Source organism: Oreochromis aureus, linkage group 3, assembly GCF_013358895.1.
Source record: "Oreochromis aureus strain Israel breed Guangdong linkage group 3, ZZ_aureus, whole genome shotgun sequence".
Taxonomy (NCBI): domain Eukaryota; kingdom Metazoa; phylum Chordata; class Actinopteri; order Cichliformes; family Cichlidae; genus Oreochromis; species Oreochromis aureus.
Genome location: NC_052944.1, coordinates 109,661,886 through 109,676,564, shown reverse-complemented (window position 1 = coordinate 109,676,564; position 14,679 = coordinate 109,661,886). Strand labels below are relative to the sequence as shown.

At 40.3% G+C, this 14,679-nt stretch overlaps 1 long non-coding RNA gene across 5 annotated transcripts; it reads left to right on the top strand.

Annotated features, from left to right (window-relative positions):
• Window positions 1–1,025: 1,025 nt before the first annotated feature.
• LOC116311244 lies at window positions 1,026–14,200 on the top strand. 5 transcript variants are annotated; one of them, XR_005612156.1, is made up of 6 exons: window positions 1,026–1,179; window positions 3,191–3,537; window positions 5,402–5,523; window positions 6,102–6,166; window positions 6,329–6,403; window positions 7,315–14,200. It is a non-coding gene; the product is annotated as an uncharacterized LOC116311244 (long non-coding RNA). The 5 variants fall into 5 exon arrangements; XR_005612158.1 differs by lacking the exon at window positions 6,329–6,403 and having other exon boundaries at window positions 5,407–5,523; XR_005612157.1 differs by lacking the exon at window positions 6,329–6,403 and having other exon boundaries at window positions 1,027–1,179; window positions 3,194–3,537.
• Window positions 14,201–14,679: the final 479 nt, after the last annotated feature.

Genomic DNA, 14,679 nt, shown 5'->3' with positions numbered 1-14,679 from the left:
GACTGACGTTATTCAATTCAATTCAATTCAATTTTATTTATATAGCGCCAAATCACAACAGAAGTCGCCTCAAGGCGCTTTATATTGTACAGTAGATCGCACAATAATACATACAGAGAAAAACCCAACAATCATATGACCCCTATGAGCAAGCACTTTGGCGACAGTGGGAAGGAAAAACTCCCTTTAACAGGAAGAAACCTCCGGCAGAACCAGGCTCAGGGAGGGGCGGCCATCTGCTGCGACCGGTTGGGGTGAGAGAAGGAAAACAGGATAAAGACATGCTGTGGAAGAGCGACAGAGATTAATAACACATATGATTCGATGCAGAGAGGTCTATTAACACATAGTGAGTGAGAAAGGTGACTGGAAAGGAAAAACTCAATGCATCATGGGAATCCCCGGCAGCCTACGTCTATTGCAGCATAACTAAGGGAGGATTCAGGGTCACCTGGTCCAGCCCTAACTATATGCTTTAGCAAAAAGGAAAGTTTTAAGCCTAATCTTGAAAGTAGAGATAGTGTCTGTCTCCCGAATCCAAACTGGAAGCTGGTTCCACAGAAGAGGGGCCTGAAAACTGAAGGCTCTGCCTCCCATTCTACTTTTAAATACTCTAGGAACAGCAAGTAGGCCTGCAGAGCGAGAGCGAAGTGCTCTAATAGGGTGATATGGTACTACAAGGTCATTAAGATAGGATGGGGCCTGATTATTTAAGACCTTGTATGTGAGGAGCAGGATTTTGAATTCAATTCTGGATTTAACAGGAAGCCAATGAAGGGAAGCCAAAACAGGAGAAATATGCTCCATGTTATTCCATGTTAATTATTTTTTCTCCGTGAAAAACACAGCAACTCATCTTATCCCGGGGCGCCAGGGCCTCGAGCTCCGGATCTCAGCAGAAAAGTGCCAATAAAAGTTGCAGGCTGATCCAGGGATCAGTTTGACATATAGGTTCTAGTATGTGACGTCACAGTTGGAACACTGTTATGCCTCTGCGTAACCATGGTTACAGGGGGACGCTTTGGAGCTCTGCTGCTCAGCAGCAAAAGATTTCAGGTTAAACTCTAAAACCAAATAAAATCAATATCCTATGTGTATAGTGTACCGCGTAAGCGTTCATTTTCTGGAAGGGGCTGTAAAACGGACAGTTAAAAGGTGACCGATGGCAGCCGTACTGAGGTGAGTTGTTGAGGATATGTCGAGCTGTCGATAAGCACGGCTGTTTTTGTGCTCTTATATACTGTCAGCCTGTTTTGGCTGGCGTTAGTGAAGCTGTTTTCAACTGGATGTCACATTGTTGAACTCTGATAATTAATGAATAAACTCTCGATGTGACGATGGTAGAATGTAATTGTAACCCTGTGTTAATTTAGTCGTTTGATACCGTTTAATATCCAGTCCATCTGTTTGGTGTTTTGTTTTTAACATGCCCTGGAATAATTTAAAGTTTCACAATGCCGGTGATTTACGACTCTTTCGCGACAGTCAACTGGGGAGTAAACTGTGGTGGTTCTCAGAGGTAGCTCATGTGAGCCAGCAGTGACATCTGCAGTAGCCTTAAAATACTGATTATTTATTCTCCTACTAGGTAAGAACTGGTGTTTTATACGTACATTGTTTCTTTCTATATTTTATCGTTTGGTTATGTTATGATGTGTGGTTAATGCTGATTATTAGTGTGCTAATCGTGAATAAGCTAGTAAGCTTGAAAATTAGCAGCCATGTTAAGCGGACTTCGGTGATCAAGTTCGTGTGTCACTGTTTGGAATATAAACCCATATGGCTTGCACTACTTTTAAGATGTAAGCTAAAGGGATGTGTTTTAAAAAAGGTGCAAGGACCTAACTCAGTGAGCGATGTGTGTTCAGTGTACAGTAAGTTGTCATTTATGTTGTGCATTTGAACTAGCAGACTGCACTGTTGTTGTTTAGGGGCTATGAGCTCACATGGGCTGTGTCGCAATCCAGCGACCGCACGTACGGCGCATAACACAAAGTACGAGAAGTGCGGAAGTGAGAGGGTTGTGAAATGGGACGGTCTAGCCGTCGTCGCGCTGCTCAGGTTGCCTAGCAACCATGATACTAACCGCGAGAAACGTTTCATACAGCAGTGTGTGACAGAAATGAAGGAGAAAAAATGTTTTGTTGGTCATTCAGTTTTTCATGACATCACTTTGATTAGTTGAGTGTCTGAGGCTGAGACCACGTGACTGTAAAACATGATTGTTGGGCTTCATTTCGGTACTGAACAGTCATTTTAAGATTAGTTAGTAAATAACAATCAGCTAATGTTGTTCATGAGACTAAAATCATTTAACTTTGGTAATGTAAATGTAATATGGCCAATATTATATAGAGAAGGAGGATTTAGTGTTTGTGTTATTACGAGTGCTAAACAAGAAGAGTTCCAGATGGTCCAGTGGACACATGTGTGACTCCTGTTATTAAAGCATCTTTCTTTCAGCTTAACGAGTGAACCGTCAGCTCGTTCAAACACACGTTAAAGTCCGTTTGGCTCGACACCACCGAACAGAGGCAGCAATATAACATAGCTAACATTAACAATGCAGTGAATCCTGCTTGTGCCGTGATATTCAGGACTGCAAACCGAGCAGCATCACTGACTTTCAGCTTGTTGTGTTTGTGGATATATGACTGACTTTAATTATCCATAAAATCATCACATTCTCTGTAAGATTAAGGTCAACTATTGAACGGCGTATATTTGAAAGTAAAGGCTTTAAAACCAAGTTAGTACAAACATCACTAATGTTTGTAACTTTGCCGACATGTGGCCAACAGCAATGTTTTAATGTTCTTCATTATTAAACATTCGCACATAAATAAGTGCGAAAGTTCACTCTTCGGCCGCTCCGCTTCAGCACTCTACCATATTTTTCGGCAAAATTATCCACACCCAGCACTGCGCTAAGAATTGTGGGATATATGGGCCCACGAAGTGTACACCGGACCACACTTCAAATTTGGGGAAGTCGACAGCGCATTTGGAGTACACTTTGGATTGGGACAGCTGTCGTTGCGTCGCTGTGACGTAATAGGTCTCAAAATGTGTGCGGTCGCTGGATCGGGACACAGCCAAGGTCTGTAGCTGTGTCAGTCCAAGCTTGTGTGAGCCAGCGGTGATATCTGTACACGCAGTACCTTTAAAATACTCATGTTTCTCCTGCTAGCAGTGGAGGAGACTTTTCTGCTGAGGAAGAGGCCCTGCTGTCCTGCTGTCTTACTGGTGCCATTGAGGGATCAGCGGCTACTATATATTCTTCTCGACCTCGAGTATTTGGACTGAAGGACTCACAGACACGTTTCATATTTAGCTCTATACATTTAAAAAAATATATTTTTTAAATATTTTCCTGGCCAGCCATTTTGTTATTCACAAAGGCTGTATGGAGACATTTTGGTTATTGCCACAGACGCTTTCTCTTACTACGGATGCAGGATGTTGCGGTTTTACAACCCATGGACTGAGAAAGGACCCAATAAGTAATCTGTTCACATATTCCAGGGTTAAACACAAGTGAGTCTCAATTTGATATTAAGTGAAGTGTTGGTAACTGATGCCAATATTTCTCTTCTTTCTCCCTGTTTAAATCCCATTCATATAAGGGACCCTAATTTTATCCTGCTACAAACATATTCAGCCAGTGTTATTTAAGTTTCCTGTAAACTACACATGTGAGAGAGGCTGTGATGAAGTCCTGGAGTTTTTAACGATGTACGTGCTCCAGTCCAGAAATGTGTATGATATGTTGGACACAGGTGGGAAAGTGCTGTCACACCCTGAATAAACTGTCCTCTGTTCTTTGGTAAGCTGACATATTTGTTACATAATCATATGGTTTATCAGAGGGGAAGTTTTAGAATACTAGAGTCCAAGGTTAGGTGCAATAATATTCAACCGTAATATTAGTTTATAACTAGGTCTTGTCAGTTAGCCGGTGTTGTGTCAAAAAGTCTTATGTGCCATAAACTAATTCCCGGTATTTGTCAAAACCAGTTGATCATATTTAAACTGCTATAGACAATCTTTTGGTCTATAATATGTGAAACATGTCATATGTGTCCCTCATGAGTGATATTGAGTCATCTTGTGCCTCAAACAACATTCCTGTCACAAGGTAGAAGCTGCAATCACGTTTTGGCAGTGGTTTTTACTTCGTATTTATTCATTTGACTTTAAAATGACTTTTTTAAAGAGTAATCTGGCCAAGAGGACAGCAGAAATTGCAACAAATATAATAATAGTTCTCTAAACATATTTTAAGTGTCCCAAAAGGACTGGGTTGGTTTTAATATAACACAGAGTTATAAATATACTTGAAAAAATAGGTCGTTATTGAATTTGATATATACCCTTTTTTAAATCATGTTCACTAAAGTCTATTTACCAATATAGGTGGAAATCAGTTTTTGTCAGACGATGACTTTTTGGCACAACACTGGAGGTAAAACAGGTATGATCCTTCATATCTGGAGTGTGAAGGTGCAGACACAAATTCAGACATCCCTGGATGTTTAAGAGTTTAGAATTTCTCTGGTTCATTAGCTTTAGTCAGATAATTCAGTAATCACTCAAGATTAGTTCCCTAGTACTCCTGAATTCAAAGAAATATTCAGGGTATTCGGCGCTGTGCTTTCCACAGGTGAACTCAGGTGAAATGAAAGAAGTAGTGGATGCCCTCCTCCTCTGGCACAATGATAACTCAGAAAAGCTCCTTGGAGTAAGGAGATCAAGCTCAGAAGTGGTTCTTTCTAAGAACGTATATCTGTATTTATAAATGACATACTAAGGATGAGTAATGCTTAAAGAATGAGGAAATTAAGCAGTGACCAATGACACGTTTAACAATGTGTCATTGTTATCCACTATTCTATGTTTGTTTATGAGTACAAGATCCTTTTTTTCTGTCAAATAACCTAAAAAAATGACTGATTGCACCTTTAAAAATACGAACTGAAATAAACCAAGATAACCCAGCAGTCCATAGGAAATAATGTGTGCATTATGTCACTAAAGTTATTGTCACTGCAAATGTAAAAGTAAACATAAGTGAACCAAAGAGGAAGTGACATGACTTTGATGTGATCAGGTGGAAAGTGCAGAAAGCTGACTGATGTCCATCTGTGGCTGCATTAAATGTTGGCCTGTCCTGTATCAGGCATTCAGGATTTTCTTTGATGGCCATTTAGCTCTTATGGCATGAACTTGCTCAGTGCATCATTATTTGCTTTTCTACAGTCTGATATTTGTTTAATAATTGATTGATACAGTGTATTAAATGAGTGCATAAATAAGATGTTAAAAACATCATCATATCAAACATGATCGATTTGGGGGGAGTTTGTTTGGCACATGCTGACTGCATTCTAATTATAACCAGAACAGGAGGCGAGAGCAGAGAGCAAGAGTGCAGCAGTTTGGTGGAAGGTGAAGAAGAGGTGAGCATCCAAAAGACGAGCAAGAGGACAGTTTCAAAGGAGACATCACGGCACAATAAAAGCTGTAAGAGCAGAGATTCATTCATATTTTTACTATTTTTTCTTTAGGTTTTACTCCCACTGCTTACAATAAATCAAATATATAGTACAAACAAGAAGAACTCAAATTGCATTGTTGTTCAGTATAATTCTGTGACTTCAACCTTTAGCTAACATATAATGTTTGACATTTTATATAAATGTGACTATAACATATAGTCAATAATATTAAAAAGTTACTGAGTGAAACCTCCAAAGATTTCAGGTCTGGATTTAGCCCCAGTGTTTTAAGATCCCAGCAGCGCTCGTATTTATGGCCACATTTTTCAAAGATACGAGCTTTCTGGGTGCTGACTCAGAGGGACCACTTTAGTTCATTGAAACTTTAATGCCAGTTTAGTTTAAGACATTAAACTGGACACGTTTCGAATCAAATTGATAATAACAGAGCTATGCTGGACATAAGCAACTGTGTTAGTGTGACGCTCTGCATATTTGAAGGATTACGATAAACTTCAGTTCTTACTGAATCTATAACATTGCCTTGATCTGCCTACATTATTTTTTAAACAGTTTGCGTTGTTGTTGTGTCACTGTGCACAGAGAAAAACTCACCTGATGTAGTGGTAAGGCGTTATTCACCACTAGATGGAGACAACCTGGCACAGGTATTTTCTCTACACACTAATTTCACACTGAAAAGCCTTGGTGGGAATTTTTGTTTACATAGAAAGCAAAAGAAAAAATGTCTTGAGGTCTTTCCAGTGTTTTCAAAATTGTGCTTTTCAGATACTATTAAATTCCGTTCTTTTGAATTTTTTTGGCAACAGAGAAAGACTGGACTCAGAGTGGTCAAACTCAAAAAATGATCTTTGGAGACCTGCCACACGAACACACAAGCTCAGGTCTGAATTCTTTGCCAGCTAAATCCGTATATATATTTCTGCACTGCGTCACACCGACACACAGTTTACTTAGCTCCGCTTTTTGTCTGGTTTCCTGTATTTTATTAATACGCCTGTGCAGCTCTGCACTAAAACCTCCTGTTCTCTGCAGCAGCATGCAGTTTCCTGTCAGTACTCTGTGACATTGTGCTCAAACTGGCGTTCTCCTAGTCTGGCCTCTATAAAACAAAATAAACAGAAAATAAGCATTGAGAATATATATTTATTTCGTAACAATACACATCGAAACTTCACACAGACAAACACACACACAAAACAACAAATATGTGAAATTGCATGCACGTCTCATTCGTTTTTTGAGAATTTCACCACTTTTACTTTTCATGGAAAATAACTTGTGTTATTCATGACATGATATCATTTAAAATAACTTTGTCAGGCCAGTGAATGGCTGCCACATAAGTATAAATCTAAATCATACATGTGGGTAGGGGTGCATAGTCAGTAAAAGTCGCCAAGACTCTGCCGAGCTCCAAACCTCCTCTGCCACAGACAGAAGCATCAAAAATGTGCACTGGGAGCTTCATGGCATGATTTCTACAGCCAAGTATGTTTGTGTATGTGGCCAAGAACCTTGTAGGGTATCTCAGCACAGTTTACTTGTGTCAGTTAGGTCAGCTAGTGGGAGGGCAGAGAGGGCAGCCTTTACATTATTTTATTGTAGAGTGACAGGAACTGCCTATGAGCTTCTAATCAGGCAGAAGTGTTGACAGAAAAATACATTGATGAAAATCAAAGAAGAGAAAATGTATTTGATGTTCCATTTTCCTGAGAGCTGATTGGCTGTGATGACTCCTTCAGGTACTACATGCTACTTTGTCCTGCTAGTTAAGCCTGCTGTCTGTTCTCAGGCCTCCTCCTGTTTCACTGGCATATATCCATCACCAGAGGGCTCCACTGACCTGCCTGCTGACATCAGAGCACACCCCTGTGTCATGTGACCTGTCCCAGGCAAGTTCAAAGGCAGCTGTGGTAGAGAGAGCAGAGAGTATAGTAGAGCACTGGAAGGATGAGGTGGAAACAGGAAGCGTGTAGATTCAGTGGACGTGGCATCCTCCATCTGTCTCCATGCTCTCTTTACTGGCCTTCTAAAAATCACTTCTAAAAACTTCTCCTGTAGCTGCTTTTGTTTAAATGTTTAGGATTTAGAATTCAACTTTACTGTCATTATGCATGTCTAAATACAGGGTTACAAAATACAGTTTGCATCTAATCAGTAAGTGCAATAAGAGCAAATATACAGATGTACTGATATAGCATAGCATAGCATAGCATATTTATTTATAACGCACTTTACATCCAACAATGTTGACCAAAGTGCTACAAAAATAAAACAGAGAGAAAACAGTTTAAATTACATATAAAATATCTTAAAATTAAAAATAATATAATTAATAAGAAAACATATTTAAGAGACATCGACAAGTCCTGCTGTGCTGAAAGCCAAGGTAAATAAATATGTTTTAAGACGTGATTTAAAAACAGATAAGGAAGGTGCCTGTCTAACATGTAAGGGCAACTCATTCCACAATTTTGGTGCTGCCACAGCAAACGCCCGATCCCCTCTGAGCTTACGATTAGTCCTGGGCACACTCAGGAGGAGCTGGTCTGCCGACCTGAGGGACCGGGAAGGTATGTATGGATGAAGAAGCTCAGAGAGGTACAGAGGGGCAGCATTGGACAAACATTTAAAAACAAATAAAAGCAGCTTAAATATATATACATATATATATATATATATACAGATAAGGCTAGTATAAATGGTGAAATAGTTATGAACAGAGAGATCAAATATACAGCTGAACTACAGACAAATGTATAGCATACAGATGTTCTATATTGCTGTACAGATGTGCAGATATACAGGTGTACTGTGAACAAATATACAGATGTGCTACATATATACAGATGTAGAGGTGTGAGGTAAACAGATCTACAGTGCTATGAATATATCTACAGCAGTGGAAGCATAGCTCTCTGAACAGACTATAATAGGCACTATAACAGAGACTCTGTCAGTGTCCTAAAACTACAGCAGTAACCAATGTGAACATGTGGTGAATGTTGAGAATGAAATGATCATGGTCACTGGGAGGAGGAGTGTAGAAGGGTTCAGTGAGTGTGGATGGAAAGGTTCAGAGGGGGACTGAGTTCAGTAGGGTGACAGCTGTGGGGCAGGAGCTCTTCCTAAATCTGCTGGTTTTAGTCTGAAGGCTCCTGTAGCGCCTCCTGGAGGAGAGAAGAGTTTATTGGCAGGATGAGAGGAGTCCCTGAGAATGATGCGTGCTCGGCGTAGACATCTCTTCTTGTGGACATCCTCAATGGCAGGAAGTGGAGTCCCTGTGATGTGTTGGGTGGTTTTCACCACCCGCTGCAGTGCCTTGCGGTCAGCAACAGAGCAGTTCCCACAGCAGACTGTGACACAGTTGGTCAGGATGCTCTCTATCACACAGCGGTAGAAGTTAACCAGTATGTCAGTAGACAGATGGTTCTTCTTCAGTATCGTAAAGAAAAAAAAGGCGCTGATGGGCCTTCTTGACCAGGCTGGAGGTGTTAGTTGACCAGGACCGATTCTCAGAGATGTGGGTCCCCAAGAACTTGAAGCTGGAGACCTGTTCAACAGCTGTGCCATTTATGTAGATGGGGACATGGGTATCTCGCGTCTCCCTCCTGAAGTCCACAGTGAGCTCTTTGGTTTTGCTGGTATTCAGGAGCAGGTTATTGTCAGCACCACACAGATACCTCTTCCCTGTAGCAGACTCATCGTTGTCACTGATGAGACAGTCACTGTGGTGTCATCTGCAGACTTGATGATGGAGTTGGATCCGTACCCTAGGTCTGCAGTCAAAGAGGAACGGTCTCAGCACACAGCCCTGTGGAGTGCCAGTGTTGAGTGTGATGGTGGTAGAGCAGTTATGGCCTGGCCTAACATGCTGGGGTCTATTGGTCAGAAAGTCCATCATCCAGGTACAGATGGAGTTGTTGAGTCCAAGATCCACAAGTTTGGTGATCAGCTTGGAGGGAATAACTGTACTGAATGCTGAGCTGAATTCAACAAACAGCATTCTTACATAAGTATTGCATAAATATCTGAGTACACGTTGCAAGAAACTACATTCCCAGATCACATCCAGTGTGTGCTGGAAAATTTGCAGCGATTCTACAAAAATGTTCCACGTGGTTGTTTTTTTTTCTTCCTACTGGTGATGATCCAGTGGAGCTCCAGTCACTGCAGGCTCCCTTGTGGTGCCACAAAACGGACTGCAAAAACACTTGTGCGTCCATGACTGATCCTGCTGCTTCACTTCTGTATGAATTGATCTTTTCATCACTGTTCACTTTGGGCAAGCAGGAAACAGAGGTGACACTGACTTGTGGCTTCACAGGATGATTCCCTTTAACAACAGGAGCATGCACACAGTTTGCTTTAGGCCACCCTGAATAGCTCACATTGTAAATCACAAAGAGCCAGTATATGATACTGTAGCTTCCACTCACTGTGACAGGATGGCTCGTAGGAGGTGATTACACTCTGCTTCATTTGGTTCCAGTTCAGATTAAGGGACAACACATGGAAAGACAGAAGCTGGAAACAAATGTTAGAAAAATATTTACTGTTAGAAAACATTCAGTGAAAACAACATAGATTTTTCTGTTTGGCAGATTTCAAATCTGAGTCTCCAAAAGCCAGTCAGACAATAGAGTTGGTATAAACAGAGAGAGGAGATGAAGCTTTTTTTAGACAGAGGAAGGAAAATATTTAGATTCACTTAAAAGGATAATTCTCTTTTTTTTAGCACTTTCCTCTTTCGCTTTCATGCCATTAAGCTCTAATTAGCTTTAATTTCACTTAAAGTACATGAATGCAGAAAATTAAGAGTGTGATTCTGGCAAAAGATAAAACCTAAAATGTAGCATTTTGAAAGGTCACTGACCCCTCTGTCTCTTAACTGCTGTATATGTGCTGGATTATTTGGACTACATTGTATTGTACAGTGAGACTATGATTGTATCTGTGGGGCTTAAAAACAATGACATTTGTTCACACACTCACAGTGGATTCATTTTCAAAGATCAGGGAGCACTGCTTTAGGGCTGGTCTGGAGACATTAACTGGCTCTAGGTGGCAGAAAGCGCTGCAAGGACTGAGAAAAAACAGTATTAATCCCTTTTTGGTGCACATTATGACAGCTGGGATTTATGTATTGTGTATATTACGTGTTGAGGTTTTCTCTTTGTGACTGAGGTCCTTACTGGCGGTGAGATTTGTATTGAGCGTGCAGTGCAGAGTGATCAGACACATATGTGCTGTTCCACAAACGGGATGTTTTTATTGTCGTCACTGTAGCAAGTGAGATCGGTGAGAAATAAACCAGGAGAGATGGAAAAGATCAAACAACAGATCCTAAAGTCAATGATACAATCGAAATGAAGAGAACAAAAGGCTAACTGTGTGGAAGGCTGAGATACTCGTCACTTCTGCAGATGAGCAGCAGAGACAGTTCAACAGTCCACAGAGTATTTTCCCAAAAGTTTTGGGGATCATTGAGATGCTTTCTGGCAGAACTGAGACCAGCCTTTGTTCCTTTTGCTCAGCAGGGTTTTCATCTCACAGTGTGAATTAGCAGGTGGGGGAATCCTAAAATCAGCTGCAGTGGCTCTTTGTAGATTTACACAACTGAAATCAACAAGATGTAAGCAGGTATTTCATGAGTTGTCTTGGTTGATTTCCACCCTCATCACTAACAGTTCACTGTTTCCACCGTCTTTTTTCTACATTTAAGCATCACCAGCTGAAATTCGTATTCATCTCTGTTACTCTTGATGTAACAGACCACGAGCACCACAGCCATTGTGCATCAGTCACACACAGTTCTTTACTGTAAACTAACCTGATTATCCTGCACTAACCTGCCGAGGATTTTCATGTGGTCTTTAAATAACAGTTTGCTTTGCAGCGTGTTTCACAATATGAGAACATGAAGACTTCCATGTAAGCTTTCAGTTTATATCAAATGCCACTGAACAGTCCTTACCTTTAAATATAAGCTCTCCTCTTCCTGTCCTGTATTCTTTCTCCATCTCTGAGTGAAGTTATCTCAAACTCTTTTCCCTGTGTCTCCCAGTGAAATACAGCAACTGGACCTTTAGCTGCAACACACTGTGAGAGAAACTACACAAAAACAGTTTGTGTGTTTGCTGAAGTTTGTTGAGCTGATAGAAACGTTGCATTTGAAATTACCTGCCACAGCATGTTACTCTCTTTATGCTTGATCGTCTTCTGTAGGGCTCATTAGATGCTGAAGTACTGCGACCGCAACTTATGGACACCTGCAGTCGTTCCAGAGCTGTGCCAAAAAACCAAAACCCCACAGCGGCCCACTTGGACCCTTTACTATGGCACGTCATCTCTTTTTATGTGACGTCCCCTGGTGATTATTTCAAAGAGGACTGTACGCTCAGAGTGACAAAAACAATAACCCCCTGCAAATTTGTTAAACCAAAAGTAAAAACAAAATGTAAGGAGTCAAAGTACAGTTACTTGTTTCAGAATGTAATGAGGAAAAGTAAAAAAGTACTCCAGTAAAGTACAGATACCTGAAAATTCTACTTTAGTTCAGTAGAGTACAAAGTATTTGTACTTTGTTACTTGTCCCTTGTGATGAACACTGACCTTAACTGAGGCGAGTGAGTCGTGCAGCTCTTTGTTGTTCTGGGCTGTTTGGTGACCTTTTGGATGAGTCGTGGCTGGATGCCCGGCCGCTCCGAGGAAGGTTCGGTTTCCATTTGTGGATAATGGCTCTCACTGTGGTTTGGTGGAGTCCCATAGCTTTAGACATGGCTTTATAACCCTGTCCACACTGACAGATCTCAATTCATTTGTTGCTGAATTTCTTAGGATGCTGGCATGAAGTCTGGCTTTGGAGGATCTTCTGGTCTGTGACACACAACAGTTAATTTATCTTAATAATAAACACTTTCATTTAGAAAGTGCATTTTGTGTTTACTTGTGTTGTTGTGTAATATTTAGATGTGATGATCTGAAACATTTAAGTGTGACACTTTTTCACACTATGGTATATTATTTTTTATATATTTCTGTCTTTTTTGGAGCGATCATGATCGGCCACCTAGACCAAAAATGCCAGGGCTGCTTTCTGTCAGTGTAAGTGACATATTTAACTGTTTTTCTACATGATAAAGGAAAAGCTGCTGTGACAGAAATCTGTTGGCACGGCTCTTTGTACTTAAATCGTAAGAAATAAAGGTGTAAAAATATAGAAAAAAGCCCTGACAGCTCATTGCCCAGACTGCACAGTTTTTTCCTTTTGCTTTTTAAACTGTATTCATGAAAAATCCAGAAATTTCTGTAGCAAAAAGTGGAAAAACAAACTTTTCTGTTATTTAATTGTTATTTGCTTGACAACTTTGTGTAGCATGAATGGAAATAAAGGAGGTTTTTATTACTAGGAGAAGCTGTAACACTCATAAAAACACAGTTAAAAGACCAAATTCATGCTTGTGCTCGTTTGTGGTGAGCAGCAGATCCAACAAGTTAAGAATTATTAACGACTTCAAGCGAGCGTTCAGGCCGGTGAGACTCATTTATACAGTGAGCCATGGCTCTGTGGTACGCGCACACATCTCTGCCATTCAAAGACACTTTGTATAACTTTATTTTATGCCATTTTCAAATGTACATTATCTTTTTCAAGAAAGCAACATTTTATTCAGTGTTTTCATAAAACCATTATTTTTATGCATTAACTACTACCAGGGAGAACACACATGAGGTCTAAGGCCTGGACAAGTTTGAAACAAAGGAAAATGGCTGGAAATGAAAACAGGTACCACTTTATCCAGCTCCTTTGATCAATTCTGCACTCAGCTTTGCAGTCTGTCATTGAAATGCAGTCAGATGCTGCTCATATTTTACATTTTTGCTTGCTTCGTCACTTTCTCCCAACACACTAGCTTTTAAATCCAGCTCCCCCGTCTCTCTGCTTCCCTGGCCTGCATGATATGGTCCCTGTCTGTCTTTGCATGTGATTGGCTGCATGGTGTGCAGTCAAAGTCAAAACCAGAGTCAGAAAGCCAATCAGACAATAAAGTTGGTATAAACAGAGAGCAGCCATAAAGAGAGGAGCTGAAGCTGAGTGCAATACCTGCATCAAGACTCAGCATGTGACTAAAAAGGTGCAGCTTGAACTGTCAGGCAAAATACTCCGTATGGAATGAGAATGGATGTAGGAAGAATGTAGGAATGAGAGTGATTAATGGAGTAATTAACAAAATTAATAGATTCACTTGAAAGGATAAGTCCATATTTTCAGATCATTGCCATTAATAAGAAGCTGTACATAGTAGTTCGCCCTGTGCACTCTTTAATCTTTAAAATGAGTCAAGAGAAAATTATATATGGTGGTTTTGCACGTCTCCTCTATGTGTGCGTTTTAAGCAGGTTTTAATGTTTTATCTGTTATATCAGGTGTGTATTTATACAAAATGAAATTATTTCAAACAGCTGATCCAATATTTAATGTTGCTTTATCCTGACATTATGGAGTATTACTATTTTTAATTGTGGAGTGGAAGGTCTGCTAGTTTTTTAGACTGTGACTGCTATTGATAGTATCAGCTTTGACTGAAGGCTTTAGCTGAACTTAGGCTACGTTCACACTGCAGGTCTTAATGCTCAATTCCGATTTTTTGATCAAATCCAATTTTTTTGTCTGCTTGTTCACACTACAAATAAAATGCGACAGCAAACGCGCTCTAGTGTGAACGCTCAAAGCGGCCCGCATGCGCAAAAGAAGACGTCACACACAACGCGCTCTGTTTAGACCCAGACCAAACAATATTGTTTGACTGATGGCCTTATGTATGTAGCTTGCCATCACCAGTGTGTGAATGTGTGTGTGAATGGGTGGATGACTGGACGTGTAAAGCACTTTGGGGTCCTTAGGGACTAGTAAAGCGCTATACAAATACAGGCCATTTACCATTTAATATAAAGACTTCGGACTTTATGTTTCCCAATTTTTGCTTTAAGTTAATTTGTTATTTACATAATAATGTAAATAACCTAATAATCATCCTTATTACTGTTTTAGAGAGGAGTGGTGCTTCAAAGGAGAAAGTGACCCAGATCGGATTTGAAAATATTGGATTTGTGCCGTTCACACTGTCATACCATGATCGGATATGGGTCGCAT